This window comes from Bombina bombina, chromosome 2, assembly GCF_027579735.1.
Source record: "Bombina bombina isolate aBomBom1 chromosome 2, aBomBom1.pri, whole genome shotgun sequence".
NCBI classification, from domain to species: domain Eukaryota; kingdom Metazoa; phylum Chordata; class Amphibia; order Anura; family Bombinatoridae; genus Bombina; species Bombina bombina.
Genome location: NC_069500.1, coordinates 1,148,263,085 through 1,148,287,284, shown reverse-complemented (window position 1 = coordinate 1,148,287,284; position 24,200 = coordinate 1,148,263,085). Strand labels below are relative to the sequence as shown.

The 24,200-nt window shown below is 39.4% G+C and overlaps 1 protein-coding gene across 1 annotated transcript in view; it reads left to right on the top strand.

The window, feature by feature from the left end:
* The first annotated feature begins 16,049 nt into the window (after positions 1-16,049).
* Positions 16,050-24,200, top strand: part of MFAP3L (microfibril associated protein 3 like) — a 141,291-nt gene continuing 133,140 nt past the window's right edge. Inside the window, exon 1 of the mRNA XM_053703825.1 lies at positions 16,050-16,207. The gene's annotated coding sequence lies outside the window, so the exon portion shown is untranslated. The remainder of the gene's footprint in view (positions 16,208-24,200) is intronic.

Genomic DNA, 24,200 nt, shown 5'->3' with positions numbered 1-24,200 from the left:
TACAAAGTTGCCTGTAAAATAAAAATAAACCCTAAGCTAGATACAATGTAACTATTAGTTATATTGTAGCTAGTTTAGGGTTTATTTTATAGGTAAGTATTTAGTTTTACATAGAAATTATTTAGTTAATTGTAGTAATTTTATTTAGATTTATTTAAATTATATTTAAGTTAGGGGGGGTTAGGGTTAGACTTAGATTTAGGGATTAATAACTTAATATAGTGGCGGCGACGTTGGGGGGCGGCAGATTAGGGGTTAATAAATGTAGGTAGGTGGCGTCAATGTTAGGGACGGCAGATTATGGGTTAATAATATTTAACTAGTGTTTGCGATGCGGGAGTGCAGCGGTTTAGGGGTTAATATATTTATTATAGTGAAGGTGACTTAAGAACCCTGAAACACAAATGGAATCATACATCCATCTCTTGGATGGGTCAAATTGCATCCCTTAAAATGTCTTTTCTCCCAAGACTTATGTATCTATTCCGATGCCTTCCACACACTATTACTACAATTCTCCAGATTTATCTGGCAGGGGAAACCCCCTAGAATTGCCCACAAAATTCTACAATTCCTCACCTATTTAGGAGGACTTGCCTCCCCGTTGGTTGTGAAATACTACGAAGGAGCAATGCTTACGCACATCTCCCAATGGGGAGTAACACAATCCAACAATAAGTAAAGAGACATTGAACAAGCTTCACTCCCCTTTCAGATACACCTCAGAGACCTAATTTGGACCCCAACTCATTCTCGAAGAACCCTTGGAATCACAAACCCCATAGTCCTTGAATGTCTTTCCTTATGGGATAAGATTTGCCACCGCTGTTTAATAGCTCCGCATCTGTCACCCATCACTTCCATCGCTGGCCTGTTTACAGTCCTGACAGAAACTCATCCAAATAAATGGGTAAGACTAGGTATCAAGCAAGTCTCTGACTTCTGGTCAACTGTCTCTCAAGATGAATTTGTCACTCTGGACCAATTAGAAAATCCTACTGCTGTTGCCCCCTTTCTCAATTTTGAATTCCTCAGGATTAAGAGCTTCCTCACAAGCTGGGGATTTGTCCCTAAATCTTCTTGCCCCCTTACCCCCTGGGAGTCCATCTGGCAGAGGGGACGCAGGCTACATAAACCACTATGCATACATTATGACCTTTTAGAAGGCACCATCCCCCCTACATTAGCACCTTACCTTTATAGATGGGACTCTCTATTAAATGTCACTACCCCACCTCATATATGGCAAAGGACGCTTGCATTAACCAAAAAAAATCTACACTGTATTACCATGTACGAGACATATTATAAAGTCATTTCGCATTGGTACTATGTCCCCACAAGATTAGCCCGAATGTTTCTGGGATCTTCCCCTCTCTGATGGCGAAAGTGTGGCCACCCGGGTGACTTACTCCATATATTATGGGAATGCTTAAAAGTTAAACCCATCTGGAACTCGTGTTTCTTAGCTCTCTCTAAAATAAAGATCCAAGTTCCAAGAACACCTGCTACGGCTCTTTTACAATTGGGTTTACACAACCTCCCAACACATCATAGTTTACTATCAGCTAGATTACGAGTTTTGCGTTATGAGTGAAAAAGCAGCATTATGCTTCATAATGCTGCTTTTTCCCTAATGCTGCTATTACAAGTCTTGTAGGTATAGGTGTACCGCACACCTTTTTGGCCGTCACGCAATGTCAGTCCTTTTTCAATGGGACTTCCATAGCGCCAGTATTACATGTTTGCCTGGGGGGCCAAAAAGTGAGCGGTACATCCTATACTGGCAAGATCTGTACCGCCATCTAAAGTCAGTAGTTATGAGTTTTGCGTTACAAAGCTGTACCATAAAACTCATAACTAAAGTGTTAAAAAGTAAACTAACACCCATAAACTACTTATTAACCCCTAAACCGAGGCCCTCCCGCATCGCAAACACTATAATAAAGTTATTAACTCCTAATCTGCCGCTCCGGACATCTCCGCCACTATTAAAATGTATTAACCCCTATTCTGCCGCTCCCCGACATCGTCGCCACTATAATAAACCTATTAACCCCTAAACCGCTGCCCTCCCGCATCGCAAACACTATTTAAATATTATTAACCCCTAATCTGCCGTCCACCCACACCGCCACTATAATAAACCTATTAACCACTAAACCGCAAGCCCCCACAACGAAATATACTAAAATAAATTATTAACCCCTAAACCTCTGACCTCCCACATCACTAACTCTACATAAATATATTAACCCCTAATCCTAACCCTAACGTAACCCTAACGTATCCCTAAGCCTAACACCCCCTAACTTAAATATAATTAAAATAAATCTAAATAAACCTTACAATTATTAACTAAATAATTCCTATTTAAAACTAAATACAAACTTACCTGTAAAAGTTATATTGTAGCTAGCTTAGGTTTTATTTTTATTTCACAGCTAAGTTTGTATTTATTTTAACTAGGTAGACTAGTTAGTAAATAGTCATTAACTATTTGCTAACTACCTAGTTAAAATAAATACAACGTTACCTTTAACCCTTTAAGGACACAGCTTTCAGTTTGCTCAATTGTTTTATGACGGAAAAATTCCGTCATATGTCCTTAAGAGGTTAAAATAAAACCTAACCTGCCTTGCACTTAAAACTAACATTACAATAAAATTAAATAAATTAAATTAATAAAATACAATTGACTAAATTACAAAAAAATAAACACTAAATTACAAAAAATAAAAAACGAAATGATCAAAAATAAAAACGATTTACTCCTAATCTAATAGCCCTATCAAAATAAAAAAGCCCCCCAAAATAAAAAAACCTTAGCCTACGCTAAACTGCCAATGGCCCTTAAAAGGCCTTTTGCGGGGCATTGTCCCAAAGAAATCAGCTCTTTTACCTGTAAAAAAAATACAAACACCCCCCAACAGTAATTGATTGGAACAGCCAATAGAATGAGAGCTCAATCCTATTGGCTGGTTGGATCAGCCAATAGGATGAAAGCTCAATCCTATTGGCTGATTGCAACAGCCAATAGGAGTTTTCCCCTTCAATTCCTATTGGCTGATAGAAATCTTTCAGCCAATAGGAATGTAAGGGACGCCATCTTGGATGACGTCACTTAAAGGGAACCTTCATTTTCCAGCGACGACCGTAAGAAGAGGATGCTCCGCGCCGGATGTCTTGAAGATGGTCCCCGCTCCACGCCGGATGGATGAAGATGGAAGATGCAGTCTGGATGAAGACTTCTTTCCGCTTGGATGAGGACTTCGCCGGGTTGATGAAGATCGAAGAGGCCTCCTGGATGAAGACTTCTTGCCACTTGGATGAAGACTTCGCCGTCTGGATGAGGATGGATGTCCGGACTTCGATAACTGTAAGTGGATCGTCTGGGGTTAGTGTTAGGTTTTCTAAGGGTTTTTTGGGTGGGTTTTTTTTAGGTTAGAGTTTTGGGCAATGTAAAAGAGTTTAATGCCCTTTTAAGGGCAATGCCCATCCAATTGCCCTTTTCAGGGCAATGTTTAGCTTAGATTTATTTAGATAGGTTTTTATTTGGGGGGGGGGGTGTTGGGTGGGTGGTGGGTTTTACTGTTGGGTGGTGTTTGTATTTTTTTACAGGTAAAAGAGCTGAAAGGCCCTTTTAAGGGCCATTGGCAGTTTAGTGTAGGCTAGGGTTTTTTTTATTTTGGGGGGGCTTTTTTATTTTGATAGGGCTATTAGATTAGGAGTAATTCGTTTTTTTATTTTTGATCATTTTGTTTTTAATTTTTTGTAATTTAGGCCTAGATTTGGAGTTCGGCGGTAAAAGGGCTGTTAACGCTCCGCGGGCTTTTTTCTGGCCGCACCATAAAATTAACTCTGGTATCGAGAGTTCAAACAAATGCTGCGTTAGGCTCCAAAAAAGGAGCGTAGAGCATTTTTACCGCAAATACAACTCTCGATACCAGAGTTGCTTACGGACGCGGCCGGCCTCAAAAACGTGCTCGTGCACGATTCCCCCATAGGAAACAATGGGGCTGTTTGAGCTGAAAAAAAAACTAACACCTGCAAAAAAGCAGCGTTCAGCTCCTAACGCAGCCCCATTGTTTCCTATGGGGAAACACTTCCTACGTCTGCACCTAACACTCTAACATGTACCCCCGAGTCTAAACACCCTTAACCTTACACTTATTAACCCCTAATCTGCCGCCCCCCGCTATCGCTGACCCCTGCATATTTTTTTAAACCCCTAATCTGCCGCTCCGTAAACCGCCGCCACCTACGTTATCCCTATGTACCCCTAATCTGCTACCCCTAACACCGCCGACCCCTATATTATATTTATTAACCCCTAACCTGCCCCCCACAACGTCGCCGACACCTGCCTACACTTATTAACCCCTAATCTGCCGAGCGGACCTGAGCGCTACTATAATAAATGTATTAACCCCTAATCCGCCTCACTAACCCTATCATAAATAGTATTAACCCCTAATCTGCCCTCCCTAACATCGCCGACACCTAACTTCAATTATTAACCCCTAATCTGCCGACCGGAGCTCACCGCTATTCTAATAAATGTATTAACCCCTAAAGCTAAGTCTAACCCTAACACTAACACCCCCCTAAGTTAAATATAATATTTATCTAACGAAATAAATTAACTCTTATTAAATAACTTATTTCTATTTAAAGCTAAATACTTACCTGTAAAATAAATCCTAATATAGCTACAATATAAATTATAATTATATTATAGCTATTTTAGGATTAATATTTATTTTACAGGTAACTTTGTATTTATTTTAACCAGGTACAATAGCTATTAAATAGTTAAGAACTATTTAATAGTTACCTAGTTAAAATAATAACAAATTTACCTGTAAAATAAATCCTAACCTAAGTTATAATTAAACCTAACACTACCCTATCAATAAAATAATTAAATAAACTACCTACAATTACCTACAATTAACCTAACACTACACTATCAATAAATTAATTAAACACAATTCCTACAAATAAATACAATTAAATAAACTAGCTAAAGTACAAAAAATAAAAAAATATTTACAAACATAAGAAAAATATTACAACAGTTTTAAACTAATTACACCTACTCTAAGCCCCCTAATAAAATAACAAAGCCCCCCAAAATAAAAAATTCCCTACCCTATTCTAAATTAAAAAAGTTACAAGCTCTTTTACCTTACCAGCCCTGAACAGGGCCCTTTGCGGGGCATGCCCCAAGAATTTCAGCTCTTTTGCCTGTAAAAAAAAACATACAATACCCCCCCCCCAACATTACAACCCACCACCCACATACCCCTAATCTAACCCAAACCCCCCTTAAATAAACCTAACACTAAGCCCCTGAAGATCTTCCTACCTTGTCTTCACCATCCAGGTATCACCGATCCGTCCTGCTCCAAGATCTTCATCCAACCCAAGCGGGGGTTGGCGATCCATAATCCGGTCCAGAAGAGGCTCCAAAGTCTTCCTCCTATCCGGCAAGAAGAGGACATCCGGACCGGCAAACATCTTCTCCAAGCGGCATCTTCGATCTTCTTCCATCCGGAGCGAAGCGGCAGGATCCTGAAGACATCCAGCGCGGAACATCCATCCGGACCGACGACTGAACGACGAATGACTGTTCCTTTAAGGGACGTCATCCAAGATGGTGTCCCTCGAATTCCGATTGGCTGATAGGATTCTATCAGCCAATCGGAATTAAGGTAGGAATTTTCTGATTGGCTGATGGAATCAGCCAATCAGAATCTAGTTCAATCCGATTTGGCCGATCCAATCAGCCAATCAGATTGAGCTCGCATTCTATTGGCTGATCGGAACAGCCAATAGAATGCGAGCTCAATCTGATTGGCTGATTGGATCAGCCAATCGGATTGAACTTGATTCTGATTGGCTGATTCCATCAGCCAATCAGAAAATTCCTACCTTAATTCCGATTGGCTGATAGAATCCTATCAGCCAATCGGAATTCGAGGGACGCCATCTTGGATGACGTCCCTTAAAGGAACAGTCATTCGTCGTTCAGTCGTCGGTCCGGATGGATGTTCCGCGCTGGATGTCTTCAGGATCCTGCCGCTTCGCTCCGGATGGAAGAAGATCGAAGATGCCGCTTGGAGAAGATGTTTGCCGGTCCGGATGTCCTCTTCTTGCCGGATAGGAGGAAGACTTTGGAGCCTCTTCTGGACCGGATTATGGATCGCCAACCCCCGCGTGGGTTGGATGAAGATCTTGGAGCCCGGACGGATCGGTGATACCTGGATGGTGAAGACAAGGTAGGAAGATCTTCAGGGGCTTAGTGTTAGGTTTATTTAAGGGGGGTTTGGGTTAGATTAGGGGTATGTGGGTGGTGGGTTGTAATGTTGGGGGGGGGTATTGTATGTTTTTTTTTTACAGGCAAAAGAGCTGAAATTCTTGGGGTATGCCCCGCAAAGGGCCCTGTTCAGGGCTGGTAAGGTAAAAGAGCTTGTAACTTTTTTAATTTAGAATAGGGTAGGGAATTTTTTTATTTTGGGGGGCTTTGTTATTTTATTAGGGGGCTTAGAGTAGGTGTAATTAGTTTAAAATTGTTGTAATATTTTTTCTTATGTTTGTAAATATTTTTTTATTTTCTGTAACTTAGTTCTTTTTTATTTTTTGTACTTTAGTTAGTTTATTTAATTGTATTTATTTGTAGGAATTGTGTTTAATTAATTTATTGATAGTGTAGTGTTAGGTTAATTGTAGGTAATTGTAGGTAGTTTATTTAATTATTTTATTGATAGGGTAGTGTTAGGTTTAATTATAACTTAGGTTAGGATTTATTTTACAGGTAAATTTGTTATTATTTTAGCTAGGTAACTATTAAATAGTTCTTAACTATTTAATAGCTATTGTACCTGGTTAAAATAATTACAAAGTTGCCTGTAAAATAAATATTAATCCTAAAATAGCTATAATATAATTATAATTTATATTGTAGCTATATTAGGATTTATTTTACAGGTAAGTATTTAGCTTTAAATAGGAATAAGTTATTTAATAAGAGTTAATTTATTTCGTTAGATAAAAATTATATTTAACTTAGGGGGGTGTTAGTGTTAGGGTTAGACTTAGCTTTAGGGGGTTAATACATTTATTAGAATAGCGGTGAGCTCCGGTCGGCAGATTAGGGGTTAATAATTTAAGTTAGGTGTCGGCGATGTTAGGGAGGGCAGATTAGGGGTTAATACTATTTATGATAGGGTTAGTGAGGCGGATTAGGGGTTAATACATTTATTATAGTAGCGCTCAGGTCCGCTCGGCAGATTAGGGGTTAATAAGTGTAGGCAGGTGTCGGCGACGTTGAGGGGGGGCAGATTAGGGGTTAATAAATATAATATAGGGGTCGGCGATGTTAGGGGCAGCAGATTAGGGGTACATAGGGATAACGTAGGTGGCGGCGATTTGCGGTCGGAAGATTAGGGGTTAATTATTTTAAGTAGCTGGCGGCGACGTTGTGGGGGGCAAGTTAGGGTTTAATAAATGTAATACAGGGGTCGGCGGGGTTAGGGGCAGCAGATTAGGGGTACATAAATATAACGTAGGTGGCGGTCGGCAGATTAGAGGTTAAAAATTTTAATCGAGTGGCGGCGGTGTGGGGGGACCTCGGTTTAGGGGTACATAGGTAGTTTATGGGTGTTAGTGTACTTTAGGGTACAGTAGTTAAGAGCTTTATGAACCGGCGTTAGCCCGAAAGCTCTTAACTCCTGCTATTTTCAGGCGGCTGGAATCTTGTCGTTAGAGCTCTAACGCTCACTTCAGAAATGACTCTAAATACCAGCGTTAGAAAGATCCCATTGAAAATATAGGCTACGCAAATGGCGTATGGGGATCTGCGGTATGGAAAAGTCGCGGCTGTAAAGTGAGCGTTAGACCCTTTAATCACTGACTCCAAATACCAGCGGGCGGCCAAAACCAGCATTAGGAGCCTCTAACGCTGGTTTTGACGGCTACCGCCGAACTCCAAATCTAGGCCTAAGTGTTTATTTTTTTATAAGTTAGAAAATTACTATTTACTAACTAGTCTACCTAGTTAAAATAAATACAAACTTACCTGTGAAGTAAAAATTAAACCTAAGATAGCTACAATATAACTATTAGTTATTTTGTAGCTAGCTTAGTTTTTTTTACAGGTAAGTATGTATTTAGTTTTAAATAGGTATAATTTAGTTAATAATTGTAAGGTTTATTTAGATTTATTTTAATTATATTTAAGTTAGGGGGTGTTAGATTTAGGATTAGGCTTAGGGTTAAGTTAGGGTTAGGTTTAGGGGTTAATAACTTTAGTATAGTGGCGGCAACATTTGGTTAATAACTGTAATATAGGTGGCGGCGATGTTAGGGGCAGCAGATTAAGGGTTAATAACTGTAATGTAGGTGGTGGCGATGTTAGGGGCAGCAGATTAGGGGTGTTTGGACGTGGAATTCATGTTAGGGTGTTAGGTTTAAACTTAACTTTTTCTTTTTCCCCATACACATCAATGGGCCTGCGTTACGGAGCTTTTGTTTCCGCGATCGCAGGTGTTAGGCTTTTTTTTGCCGGCAATCCCCATTGATGTCTATGGGGAAATCGTGCACAAGCAGGTCAAAACAGGGCTTGATTTCTGTGCGGTATGGAGCTCAGCGCCACCATATCGCCCGCACAAGCCTGCTTTTTTAAAACTTGTAATAGCAGCTCTATAGGGAGGTGAAATAACGTCGAAAATGTTGCGGTAGTTAATTTCCCTATAGCGCTCAAAACTCTTAATCTAGCTGTATGTATTTTCCTCTTTTAATCTATCAAAACCAATATAGCCAGATCTTGGAAAAAGGATTCTCCCCCAAATTGGCCTGAAATTTTAAATACAATGGCATATCTATGTACTATGGAAAAAGATATATTCCATTCACTTAATAAATCTGACCTATTTGAACTTACATGGACACACTGGAAAGATAGATACAACACATTCTGGCTCCCAGATACCTTATCCCAAGCACCTAACCAATTTTAGGACCGATCTCGTACACAGTATCTAATATAGTTGATCTGCTCATGGGCGATAATATACCTTTTATGAAATTTGGTGGCATAATTAGAATAACACTCCAAATGCAACCTCCCTTCACCCCTAGGCCCCACTTCCCCCATTATGGTTACAACTTGAACGTAATGTATTAACCTTTGTTGGTTCAATCCTACTGATCTTGATCTCCATTCTGGAATATTGGAAGGATTATGTAAGAAGTGTTATTCTTTCATACAGTCATTCTGGACTTGTGTGTCCATCCAGTTCTTTTTTGTGCCTAACAGATGAGGGGGGCCTGCGATGCGAGCCCCCACTTACTTACTTACTTGTTTACTGAAACTATGTGAATTTGTTTCATCTTTGATACTCAATAAAAATTATCAAAAATAAAAAAATAAAAATAAGAGTTCCTGGTGAGTCCCACCATTTGTCTGCACCTACCACCTATCACTATCAAGGCCCTGTGATACTTATGACCCAGTCTGCCTTCCTGGTCTTGTCTTACCGCATTACAAATAACAGCAATAATAATAGTAATAATATAGATTATAAAAAAGAGTGCTATAATCTAGAAATCAAAAAGTCTTGGGATATGACAAAACTGAAGCCTAAGGACAATAGTTCTACCCTCTGCCCTTCATATCCCACCTAGAAGAGTCCTTTGTTTTACAGTCATTTCTGTTTATTTCAGTCTTGCTTATAAGTTAGAAGCCTACCTCCATTCTGCTTGGAGCAGGTCCATGGCTCCCTAAACCATGTCCAAAAGACATATAAACAGCAAACTCTTTCCTAGCAATGACTCTCTGTTAGATTATAAAAAAAGAGTGCTATAATCTAGAAATCAAAAAGTCTTGGGATATGACAAAACTGAAGCCTAAGGACAATAGTTCTACCCTCTGCCCTTCATATCCCACCTAGAAGAGTCCTTTGTTTTACAGTCATTTCTGTTTATTTCAGTCTTGCTTATAAGTTAGAAGCCCACCTCCATTCTGCTTGGAGCAGGTCCATGGCTCCCTAAACCATGTCCAAATGACATATAAACAGCAAACTCTTTCCTAGCAATAACTCTCTGTTAGGGTTTCTCCCTGAATTCAAAAGTTATTTGCTGCTTGGTTGCCATTTTGACTCACCTGTCTTTTCTCTTGCCTGTAGCAGAGTGCTCACTACTTCCAGGCTTCCTCTTATGGCCAAACTGGAAAACATCATCAGAGAGAGACATGTTTCAGTCCCAGAATGATGATGTCATTACTCCGAATATAACTACCTCCTTCCTGTTTGCCAATGCCCTGGCATTGTCTTTGATCTCTCTGTGAGTTCCTGTGTTCCTGTCTCTGTGTATAACCTGGCTTGTTTGACGTCCCTTCTGGTTCCTGATCCCTGGCTAGTTCCTGACTTCGCTGATCTGACTACTCGCTTTGGTTGCTGACCCAGCTCGTCTGACTATCTGTCTGGCTTTGACTCCTGGCTTCTCATTTGGCTTTTGGAATAATTTTTTTGATATTTTTTAATAAAGGTGTGATTAATTAAGCATTTTACTTCTCTATCTGGTTCCTCTCTTGTCTAGGTTTCCAGGATGAAAATATCTAGAATTATAAAAATGGCTTTGTTATAGAAATGAAAAAGGATTCAACACTGAAAATGTTAATTGCAGAGCTTTTAAGTCATAATATGTTACACACTATTTGGTATGCATACCTTCTAACATTTCTTAGAGGCATAAGCTGACCTACTCAGCAGTGGGCCCTGGTCCCAATTTTTTTTTGGGGTTCCCCAAAGGTAACTCAGTAATAAGCAATAGTAATAATATACATGCTGCTCTGTATAATGATTTTGAGAATAGATAGATAAATAGATTGCTAGAAAGGGCCATAGTATTACGCATACACGGCATCAGGCTTCTGCCGAGTATGTGCAAAGCTTGCGGCCGGTTCAGATTTGGGTTCCTACAGGCACCTGGGCTGTAAATCCAGCCCAGTAGATGGACCTGATAACTGCACTTATAAAAGTTTTTCATACATTAGGATTGTACACTTTTTGCATACGCCTCTGTATAGACTGCTTGCTATGCGCCGCCCCCCCCCCCCCAACACCTGGGCCCTGGTTCCACAGAACCTATTGCACCAATGATAGTTCCACTAATGCCCAAAGACTTTCTAGAACTTGGAGCTGACGTGGACTTGTTGGAGTGGCCCATAGGTAGTTTTGTGGAAGGGGAAGAGAGGAGAATCAGGGAAAGAGCCAGAGCAGTCCCTGGTTTACTCTGAAAATTAAGACATTTGCCCTGAAGAGGAAGATTTAGAGCAGGAAATGCTTAATCCCATGACAATTCTGCAATGCAATATTGGGTTGTTCATTCGCACTATGAAGAGCTACACTATAAAAAGTTGGTGCTTACCGCTTGTTGTTCCTGCGGTGTCTACACTTTCTAAACAAACTGTGTGCCAACGGGTGGCCATCTTGCATGTGTCACTTCTCTCCCGACCACCACCATCTTGATGTGTCCCGTAATGTGGCAATGCATCATGTGATTGCAGCCATTTTGGGAGCTCTCTTTACACGGAACTCCATGTATTCTATTCAGGATTTACAATCCTCTTCTATCCCCTGAATCCTGAGTTTGGAAACATTTATTTCATTTTATATACTATATATTGACTTATATCCTGCTGCATTTAAAGGGACACTCAGGTCAAAATAAAGTTTTATGATTCAGAAAGAGCATGCAGTTTTAAGACACTTTCCAATTTACTCCCATTATCAAATTTTGCACAGTCTTTTTATAATCACACTTTCTGGAGTACAAGTTCCTACTGAGCATGTCCACAAGCTCACAGGGTATACATTTACTAGTCTGTGATTGGCTAATGTCTGTCACATGATACAGGGGCCGGAAAATGGGAGAAAAAATTAAAATTGTCAGAATTTTTCTTTCTGCTTATTGGAAATTAAGAGTAAGTGCTATTGTATTGTCTATTTATTACATACTTGTTAATTGTGTAATTCTACTGCTTCAAGTGGTCCTTTAATTATATTTCTGGAATTTGCTACTTACTTATATATGTTTATAATGATCATTACTATTTTTCTAACAGGTTTCCTATCATGTACGTATGCTATATTTCTCTGATATTATACCTAAAAATATTTTGTCCTTAATAATAATACTTCAGATTTATAATGTCAGAAATATCATACAGGATTTCACATACCCAGAACTGGCTCTAACCCCAGACTCTGATACTGAGCGTCCCTCCTAAAAAGAGGACTAACAAATCCAAACATTTGGAGAGAAAACCTGCCTCCAATAGACCTATGCCTGCTGTCACCCCTGCCCCTGGGGTAATAATAAGGGAGAAGTCCCATCCACTAATTTACATTTTATGGTTCCTGTCTCTTCTGATTATTAACCAGAAGAATAATTATGTGATGAATCTGATCCTAAACTACAGATTATAGATGCTGATAAACAATTAGAGACTGACAACCCCTGAAACCCCCCAGAGAATACTATTACTAATCCATTGGGCCAACCCATGTTTGATCCTGACAACCTGAGACACCCAAGATCATCCCTCTTGCAGCAACAACTAAACCTAACCATCTCTCTTCTTCAAAGTCTGGGTTTCATCATTAAAGTAGAGAAATCCTTTACTTACCCATCTCAGACTATAGAGTTTCTCGGTTTCACTGTGGACTCTCTTTCAGCCACCCTAGCCCTTCCAGATGCCAAACTGAATATGATCCGCAGGGAATTTAGTTCCACCTTAAAAAAGTTGCACATTACACTCTGTCAACTAGCCAGAATAATTGGTCTTCTCTCATTTTCTATCCAGGCCATTTTCACAGGTCCTCTCTACTACTAAGCTTTGCAGAGGCTCAAACACTCCCACCTTTATCACAACCCTTCATACTCTCAATCCATTCCTCTAACACAATATGTCAAACAGGAGATGTCCTGGTGGCTTCCCAACATGGAAGCCTGGAATGGCAGGGCTATATTCGGATCTCTCTCAGATTATATCATAGAGTAAGACGCCAGTATCTTGGGCTGGGGAGCATCCTGTGATTCCAATCCACAGGAGGCAGATGGGCTCCAGAGGAATCCACTCTGCACATCTATTGCCTGGAGCTCATTGCGGGTTCCTTCGCAATGCGCTACTTCTAAGATTCTTTGACAAATTGTTGTGTTCTCCTCTGGATGGACAATATTTTGGCTGTCCAATATATCAACCGTCTTGGGAGCACCAGGTCACAGAACCTCTTTAACCAAACAATTTTACCAGTTCTACTTCAACAACAGAATATCTGTAATTGTGGAATACTTACCAGGCAAATCCAATGTCAGAGCATGCTGGTTTTCTAGATATTGAAGAGATGTGAGCGAATGGCACTTACACAGGCAAACCTTTCACCATCTCCAGTCCCTCAGGGGTCCTTTCACTTTAGACCTTTTCACATCCAGGACCAATGCCCAGCTTCCCATGTACTTCAGCTGGCTCCGGGATCCGAGTGCCTTTCTCCAGACCTGGCCTCAGACCGGGAGTTATGCCTTTCTCCCATTGTCAGTGATTCCCAAAGTTCTCCTCCACATTCACAGACTTCAAATCCAGCTGGTATTTTTCACTCCCCTTTGGCCAGCCCAGGCTTGGTTTCCGGACCTGCTAGAACTCTCAGTCCTTTCAACTCTATTACTTCCTAACTATTGGGATCTCCTTCTAGACACTCAAGGACCTCCTGATCCCCTAGTCCTCAACAACAGCCTCCAACTGTTAGCTTGGATGGTTTCTGGGGTTCCTGGAACACCTCATGACTTTAGGAATCAGATTGTGTACTCCTACAGTACTCTTGGGCCCCAGAAACTAGAATATCTTACCTGGCAGCCTGGTTTGTTGGCATGGCTGGTATTTGGCAGAACGTGCTGATCGTATCGCTCGATTGGTTAGATCAGTGTTTCTCAACCGTGGTCCTCAAGTACCCGCAACAGTTCAGGTTTTCATTACAGCTGAACCAGTAGTGCACAGGTGAAACAATCAGCTGATATTTAACCATGGTAACTAACCTGCTCTAACCCATCAGCTGATTGTTTCACCTGTGCTCTAGTTCAGCCATAATAATAATCTGGCCTGTTAGGGGTACTTAAGTACCGCGTTTGAGAAACACTAGGTTAGATGGATCATGTCCTTAGCTTTCATCACCCTTCTTTTGGGGCTCATTCTGTCAGGGGTGCTTCAGCCTCCTACGCTGTCCTTCTTGATTGCTCTCTTCAAGACCTTTTTACTGCGGCTGATTGATCTTCCAATTCAGTTTTTGGAATTGTTTACTTTAAACCTATTTCTCATGCAGCTCTGTCTCTTCTGATTTCTAAGGTTTAAAATAGCAAAATAAGAACCTCCTGTTTTGCAATAAAATGAGGATTATGTTAACCTTGGTGACACTATAGTCACAATTTTATTCAAACAGGAGGCAAGAATTGTAGCAAATTCTGACAAGGAAATTGTTCTGTTGGATTTTGCTGCAGCCAGTATATGCGCGCATGCGCGGGTGATGACATCTCAGCTTATTACATGCAAAGTGTACAAGTGACATTTATAATACACAAAGTGATCATGTGTTATTTTACACATACACAGCCAGACCTCAACAAAGTATCTTAAATGTCTTTTGTAAACAACGGAAACAGAAGCGTGTCCTGCTTATATCTATATATATAAAGTCTGGTGGATATAACAGTTGGATTTGAAAAAAACTTTGTGTATTATACTTTGTACTTTGTACACTTTACATGTAATAAGCTGAGATGTCATCACCAGCGCATGCGCACATATACTGGCTGCAGCAAAATCTGACAGAATAATTTCCTTGTCAGAATTTGCTATATCTCAGTGCGCATGCTGCTGATGACAGTCGCATTCCACACATTCCCTTTTAACATATGTGGAGTGCAATTACGTAATACTGAGCATGCACACTGACTGGGGTAGCAAATTCTGACAAGGGAGCAAAATCTTGCCTCCTGTCTTTAATAAAATTGTGACTATAGTGTTACCAAGGTTAACATAATCCTCATTCTTAGAAATAAAGTATGTACTGTACATTGTTTTTTTAAGACATAATGCTATTGCACAATTAATAGACTACAGTATAGTGTAAATATAACTTGTATATGCACTGAGAATCAAAAAAACTGTTTATTGCAGTGGTCTGGAACCAAACCCGCAATATCGCCTACATACGCCTGTATTTGAAAACATCATAAAAAATGTACATTGTGACAATGTCTATGTGATTATTTAATGTCTTTTAATATGCAAATTAGTGAACAATATGAATTATTTTCAAAGTTGGCAGGCCTGTTTGGTTTGATTTTCTATTTAGGGATTGTGCAATAGTTCTGAAATCCATTTTTTAAAACAACCAGATGCAAATGATGACCTTTAACCCCCCCCCCCCCCCCCCCCCCCCCCCCCCCCCCCCCATATTATGATATATCTGTAAACTAAAGCTATTATATAAAAAAATGATTGGTCTACTAAAAAACATAATTTGTCTGGGTACCTCACAGATTTTTTTTTTTTTTTTTTAGGTGTAAATGCAACGAGGTCCAAGCACATCTAACACAACACTGTGCAAAATGGCTCGGCGGCGAAAGGGTTAAGAAAGGTGAAACTAAGTAAGTTTTTTTATGACGCATAAGCATCAACTTTGTAAATCCACCTTAAATTAAGGCATGGGAAAGGGACTGTCATCGAGGAAGAGGCGGGTTTAAGATTACCTTACGTAACTGTTTCAACTGAGAAAGTGAATTTTCAAAAAGTTTTGGACAGCATTTTGTTCTAAACACATAATAAAATTTGTTTAAGTTTTCTACTAGTTGAGAAATAAATGCAAGTTTCACTGTTAGTGTTAAATTATTTCTATTTACTTCGGTATGTGTATTATGGAGCTGCAACTTTGTAAGACCACCTTAATAGAACACATGGAAAAGAGACTGTCATAGCGGCAGGGGAGGGGTTTGAATCTTCTGAATGCTGCTTCATATGAGCAAGGGATGCAGGAGGATCTGCAGAGGGACGGAATGGGATAACATATGACGCTTTCATACAGGTGAAAGGCAGCAGCTACAGCAACCACCCTATATCTCCCTGCACTAGCGATCCGTAGGCTCCAAGGTAATCTCGGCTACTGTGTTTATATTCTGCTATTAGAGTTATGTCACCATCTTCTGTATTATATGTCACTGCCATAGGAGTTAGCCGTGTGTTAGATCACTGCAGTGAGTTGCCTCACGCTCAACGTTAAATTGCTGTGATCACTTATCACTTTGTGCCGGTGCTTTTTTTTATTGCTAAGGTTATAATTCTTCAGCTATAAGTCATATATGTGCAAATCGCAGTAGTCATAGTTTTGTCTACTTTTATTTGGTTATTTGAATTGCCTCTTATCTATGTGCTCGTGTGCGTTATCAGTGCAGATATCCACTGGTATTGCAGCAAAACGTGTGTATATCGCCTATTACTAGAGATATGAACTGATTATCTGTCTTGCTATAGTTTATTTTATTCCTTTAGAATTTGCTTACAAACTTAACTGTGCTATTGTTTAGCAGAGTTAAACCATTTGTTATATCTGTATACAACTGTGATTACATAAAGCCAGCTTTTCATTTACCTTGCATGAGAAGTAACTGGGTGCAACATAACAACAAATTAAACTCACATAAATAAAACAGTGAAACAAATCTACAGTAGTGCAGCTAAATGGACATAATAGTGCAATAATGGAAATCTCAGATTAGGTAGAGTAATATATTTATTATTTTACAAATGTTTGCCTTTCTGTTTAACAACCCCTCCAAAGGGGTTAAACATACAAAATCCACTAATAAACAAAAATGAATTGGTGCTGCTGAGCAGGGTGAATCAGGAATATCATATTTATGTAGCCACCAATCACTGGCTAGTTCCATAGCTGGTTTGACAGTGAGTCTTGTTTGTGGCATTAACAGTTTTATGTAACCATTTTGCAGGGATAAATACACAAATCATTTTATCATTACACAATTCCTTGCCTCTGCTGCGTAGTGTTTTTTTTTTTCATTGCACCATTAGGTCCGTTTAAAACTCTAGTGCTCAGGTGCCTGATGAGTCTCAGAGAATGAGGAGATAGACAATACTTTGTTTTTTAATTTTTTTTTTTTAACTGGTTAATTATTTTATACAGGGGTGTATAGGGAAAAATCTCCAAATGTACACACCAGTACTAGAATATAAGTAGCCCCGGTTTCTGGGATTTGTCAAACTACAACTAGATTATATCAACATTCCAGAATAAACCAAGTTATATTAACCCCTTCTAACCATAAGGACGTTCCATGCCGTCCTAACTGTGCTGGGCTTTAGGGTCCTTAGGATGGCATGGAACGTCCTAGCCATTTGGCTGTACTGAAGCTATAACAGCTTCCTAACTGGGATTGCAGGCTGGAAGGTGTGCCTAGCATCATAGGCATTCCCCCCCCGACCCAATCCCATCATTTAAATCACGCATTCAGGTTATCTCAATTTTTACTTATTTGTTTATATCGGTAGACAAATCAGTCCCGGCAGGAAGGGGTTAAAGAAAAATACATCTCGCAATTTATAAAAACAAGAATGTTAAAGGGATGTGAAACCCAATTTTTTTCTTTCATGATTCAGAAAGAGCGTGCAATTTTAAGCAACTTTCTAATTTACTCCTATTATAAAAAAAAATTCTTGAATGTAGCCACCAATCAGCAAGTGCTACCGAGGTGCTGAACCTAAGTTTACGTTCCTGCTTCAAATAAAGATACCAAGAGAACAAAGAAAAATTGATAATAGGAGTACATTAGAAAGTTGCTTAAAGGGACACTGAACCCAAATTTTTTCTTTCGTGATTCAGATAGAGCATGCAACTTTATAATTTACTCCTATTATCAATTTTTCTTCGTTCTCTTGCTATCTTTATTTGAAATAGAAGGCATATAAGCTTTTTTTTCTTGGTTTAAGAACTCTGGACAGCACTTTTTTTTTATTGGTGGATGAATTTATCCACCAATCAGCAAGGACAACCCAGGTTGTTCACCAAAAATGGGCCGGCATCTAAACTTACATTCTTGCATTTCAAATAAATATACCAAGAGAATAAACACAATTTCATAATAGGAGTAAATTAGAAAGTTGCTTAAAATGTCATGCTCTATCTGAATCACAAAAGAAAATATTTGGGATCAGTGTCCCTTTAAAATTGCATGCCCTATCTGAATCTGTGTTCTTGCCTGCAAACTTGATTTCAGGTACAGCCCACTAGTATATAGCTTAATTTCAGTAATTTTAGCTTAATTTTTCCATCCGTGTTTGCAGTTGTACAGCAGCTGGATTGTTGTAATAACTGAAATCCAGTCAATATCATGTTTGCACAGGCTTTGCTATTTGAAGATTTGTTGGCACGCATCTTTAGGAATGTGCCTAATTTGGAGGCCTGACAGCTCCGGAATAGTTTTCCAGCACCCTTTTGGGTTGTTTGTATTATGTTGGCCACAATGTGTATTGTTTGTAAACTAGGGACTCCACAACATTTTCCCCTTTTGCAGAATTAAATTTGTAACATTAATGTTTACAATTTAGTCTGCTTTGTGTATATATAGCAGAGGTTGCCAGATTTGAGGGACGTATATGTGAGGTTTATCAGTGCGATTCACTTGTAACTGCACCAAATGTGAGAAAATACAAACCGTCATATACTGTGCACTGAATGTTCTAATATCATTGTGCTGAATCATGATTTATACAAATGACCTGTTTCAACTAAAGACAATAGCTGCAGTGCAGAATACACAGAAAAAGCAAATGAATACTTTTTTTTTTTTAATTTGAGGTCACATTATCTGCTAGTTTAAGGGAAATATGAAATATATTTATTAAAAATGTGATCTACTGGTGCACTTTTAAGAGATTTACCTTTGAAATCACACTCTATCTGTTAAACATGCCTGGTGTATTTTGTTACTTTAGACAAATGACGATTATGATGTATTGTTTGTGTTTTATGTTGCTTTATAGGTGAATGAGCCACTCATCATTATACTGTACTGTAATCACGCAGTTGGTACATGTGTCAGTATTGGTATGCATTTTATACTAATATCAGTTAGTAAAAATAAAAAAAGAATACTTTAAATAGCAATACTTTAATACAAATGCATGTTTACTAATATAAAAAAGTTCTCTTATTAAAGATTTTTTTTTTACTTATTTTCATATGATTTGATTATGTTTTAGAAAGTTATTTGAGCACAGACATTTTTACTGCATCACCCACCCTCTTTTTAATTCCATATGGGGCTTCTTGAAACACACAGGGTTAATAGCTGTTTGTCTTCATAATTTAAAGAAAAAAACTTCTTAGCTATCCGATTGAATCTGCTGTGTTTAACTTCTTAAACTACTGGTGTCAATGCAGTATTTTTCTGCACACGTGGGTAATTCTAGTAGATGTAACAAATGTATTTTTATATAGTAGTAAACATCAGATAAAATATAGGTTTTATAATATTTGTCTCAAGAGAGTAATAAATAGTAATGTAGGTTGAAAGGAGGGGTATACATGTGGATCTGAGTGAGATATGTTAAGCTCTGGGAAACTAATAGTGATGTATCAGGCCCAGAGGCAGAACTTTTCTTCACTTTCTGCAATTTAAATTTTTTTAGTGAACATTTTTCTGCAGGTCATTTTAAAATAAAATAAAATTTTAAATTAGGTAGTTACACTAAATCACCAGTGTAGTTATAAAAAAGGTACATTGCTCACAAGAACATCTTACATTCAGAAGTCACAGCTTTGCAGACGGTGAAAGGTTGGGTGAGAAGTTGAAAAAATACCTGAGAGCCAGTCAACAATAAATGCACTGCTGCTTTGCAGCGCTACTCCATATTTGGTTGTTCCCTTCAAAAAGCACTTTGCTCTGGTTGCACTGTCTTAAGGAAAAGCTACACAGTGCAGCCAAGAGCATAGCACTGTTTGAAGAGAACAGTCTAATGCTAAGCAGTGCTGCAAAGTGAAAGTTCTAACATTTCCTGCATGTGTGTTATTCTTTCTGCAGACATGCTGTATTTTCTGCGATTACATCTCCAATCACAGCAGGTTCTGCCATGGGGGTATCAGGTATACAGCATTAGGGAGCTAAATAGAATAGGTGAAGGAGGGGGAAGACGGTAGTTAAGTGGTCTTCAATAATGGTACAGAATGAGCCAAGATATAATGTGATAGGGCCAACCACAGATGCATGAGTGCTAATATACCTATCCAACCTAAAGCTAATATTACATATCCCAGTGCCGTCACCAGAAGGTTCTTCTAAGTTGTAAAGGAGCTGATATTGATAGCGTAAGGTGTTATTCTTATAGTCAGGTGTAATCCTCACAGATAAAATCATCTATTAGGTAAACAAAAAGGAAAATAAAACACCTAGTGGTCTAGGGAAGAAAGCAGGTAAATCTGATAACCTAGTTTAACATGGAGGGGAGATATAAAAGGTTAGGACTGCAAGAGTATGAATCTATACCTAAATTGATCAGCTAGTATATTGCTGTCAAAGTGCAGGAATGATTTGCGTACCGACTGTAGTACTCATGTATTGGGTTATATTAATACTGATGGTCCAGAAAATAATGCTGTGTAGTGAGGCATTGGGAGGTATCCCTGTGACTCTGTAAAGTGGCCCGAGAATAATGAATAAGTAGGGCTCCAAGTTAATAAGTGATGACCAAAAAGTGTAATGTAACAGGGGTAGATAGTAGTTAGGAATAGGCTGAGCGTTCCATGAGTTAGGCTAAAAGGAGAAGCTATATTATCTCTATATGTGATTCTCCAGCGTAATGTATTTGGGGGATTGTGTTAGATATAGGGTGTCACAACAATACTAGAAATAGGAACAACAAGAGACATAAACCAGTAGTCAGAAACCACAAATCATGCAGCCTTTTCATACGAACATACGTAAGCAGGGAGCACCCATGTAAAAGTTGAATATGTCATAAAAACATTAGAGAGTAAAAACAATAACACAAGGTTAGTTCCTGTCGACAGTATGGTACATGCAAGGTATTTTTTCTCATTGTAGGAATAGTAGGGGTAGGTAAAAACAATATTAAACATTAAACCAGGGGATGCAGTGTGTACAAGGGTAAACAGAGTAGTATTTGGTCTGTTCCCTCAGGCCACTTAGTCAGAGGACACGATGAGTATTCATCAGGCAAAATGGCGCTTCTCCCTGTGGAGAAATGTTATTAGTGATTAACCTATCCCAGCTCGTGTCAGCTCCTGCAGATGAGGCACATCATGGGTTTTAGTCTGGGAGGCATGGGTATCTCTGTGGGGTATCTGTACAGTAAAGTTCAACCCCCGATGAAGAGAGCTCTCACGGGGGCCGTCATGTGTGCGATGGCTCCGAGTAGCTGTAAAGGAGTGCGGATCAATGCAATCCGAGTTGGCCTGGTAACATGGCGGCTTGTGGTAGAGTAGAGATATTGAATCGGGCCCACCGTACCCGTCACCAGGCTGTACCTGGGGCCAGGGGCAAGTTCCCACATCACGATCTAGGTGTCGGAATTTCCTCTTGTAACTAGTCCCTTCCTCAGGGAGCAACATATGTGCGGTTGTCAAGAGCCAGCGATCCAGAGGGTCAGTTCTAGTGAGGTGAAGTGCAACTGTGTCTTCCCCGTCTCCCGCCCCGACCGGCCGCTCCGAGGCAGAAGCCGGGTGAGTGACAGGGGAGTGGCGATTGGCGTCAAACTGTTGAAGAGATGCGGCAGGGATCCGGACAGTCGGGTCTGCTCTTTTGTCCTGTCTGTGCGCTATCTGCCGAGGAGGGTAAAGTATTGGGGTCCCCCTCCGGTATATCAGAGATTGTCTCTAAAGTGAGGCATAGGCACTGGGAGAGCACATTAAATTGCGCATCCATGCGGTGTCCCAGCATGGCCAGCGTGTCCACGATCATAGCGTCCAGTGTCATAGTTAAGTATAAGATCAGGTCCACACTCCGAGTGTGAGCTATAGAGAAAAGTCTAGACACCCGGTGCTTTTAAATCCACGGTTCAAGGGCTCCAATGTATAGATGAATGATCGCTCTCTATTGCAGGAGCTGCTATTGACTGATCGCCATTATCTCCACAGGAATCAGCGTGTTATTTCCAGGAGGTTACTCCATAGTGCAGGATGCTGTAGCTGTTCAAAAGGCTTGTATCTGCATATTTAAAATATTATTTTAGGGCCATTTGGTCACTTTTAATAGATGATTAGAGCAGGAGCTCCCAAAACCTGCGTCTGCTCAGCTCGATAGTTGGCTCCGCCCCCCATGAGTTTTAATTTTAAAGTACATTTTGAATTAAGACAGGATCACATAATCTCTGTATGGTATTTTGCTTTTTAAATATCAGTAGTTAAATTGCTTACATAATTATGTATGTCCAGTTATGTACAATAAAAAGTGTAAAGAGTGTTTTTACAATGGTAACCAGGCTTTTTTTTTTTATTTCCCTCTTAAAAACGAACTTGTCACCTCTGTGCAAAGTTTGCTAATAAGCTGATGTGCTTCACACACTTCTCTACACCAGACATACATTTTACTCTTGATGAACTACACTGTACATCTACAGATCAGTAGCATCATATAATACTAGAATTCCTTGATGTAGTATTGTTTATGGAAACCCATTTCCTATGACATATCAGATTTACGCATTCGAGTTTGGAATTTTGCAAGAAAAAGCTTATGTAGTTGTTGGTAATGTGACAACCATATGCAGAAACTTATAAGATCTCTTTAGAAGGAATTGCACAGTAGTGGATTTATCAACACATTTACATAAAACTAAGGTGCCAGTCAGAATGTTGAGAAGCTAGATACATTTTCAGATTTTTCAGTAGCCAGGGTATATATGTAATACGCTATCCAGCCATAGTTTAAAGGGACATTGTACTGTAAGTATTTCTCCCCTTACTATATTACAAATGTTACCAATTAATTGATTGAGCGTATTATTCTTATCAGTTATTTGCTGCACCAACTGTAACGATCTTCTGCTGGTGCCGGCGTGAGGTGTGGCGGGTGGGAGGCTCAGCGGGGGAGGGGAGGGTCCTACGCTACAGAGGTGTGTTTTTTTTTTTTTTTTTTTTTTTTTTTTTTTTTTAAAGGAACAGAGAGGGCAGCTACACTACAGAAAAGGGGTGTGGGGGAGGTACTAAATGGTGACCGCGGGAGTACCTAAAGATGGCGGCAACAGTTAGAGGGGGAGGGTTAGAGAGCTGTTTGAGGGGGATAAGGGAGATTGGAGGGTTAGGGCGATCCTACGCTGCAGAAAAATAAAATTTATAAAAAAAAAAAAGTGTTACTTTTTTTTATCAGACTGTGTACCAGTACTTTAAGATGGAGGGTGACCAGTGGCAGAGGGAAGAAAGTTGTTTGGGAGGGATCAGGGGGTGGGACTATCAGGTGGGAGGGTAATAATCTCTACTATAAAGCTAAAAGTAACCTTACAAGTTTCCTAATTAACCCCTTCACTTCCAGGAATAATAGAAGTGTGCTGTGCAGCTGCAATTAGTGGCCTTCTAATTACCGAATAGCAATGGCAAAGCTTAATATGTCTGCTATTTCTGAACAAGGGGAATCGCAGAGATGCTTTTACAACAATTAGTGCCATGATTGCACAAGCAGTATGTAAATAATTTCAGTGAGAAACCCACAGTTTTGTGAAAAAATTAACTTTTTTTTTTTTTTTATATGATCGCAAGGCTCTATTTCTGTTTAAATGGAGTAATAGCAAAAATGCTGAAAATTCTCCAGTATTTTGGGCAAGTTTTTCTCTGAAAGTCCCGGTAGTGAAGGGGTTAAAGAAATATATAAAATGTGTGCAAGTTAGACCAAACACAATCACATGCGCGCACACACAGGTTAATCCCCAATCTAAAGTTAAAAACACCCTAGAGAATTTAATAGTATAATAATACCATAAATGATCTGATTGCAGAATTTTATTTTGGTGTGTATATATATATATATATATATATATATATATATATAATTTGGCAAAGAAGTGGGATAGCGCTGATACCTACTTCTTTGCCAAACACTGTACCCTTGCTAGGTTT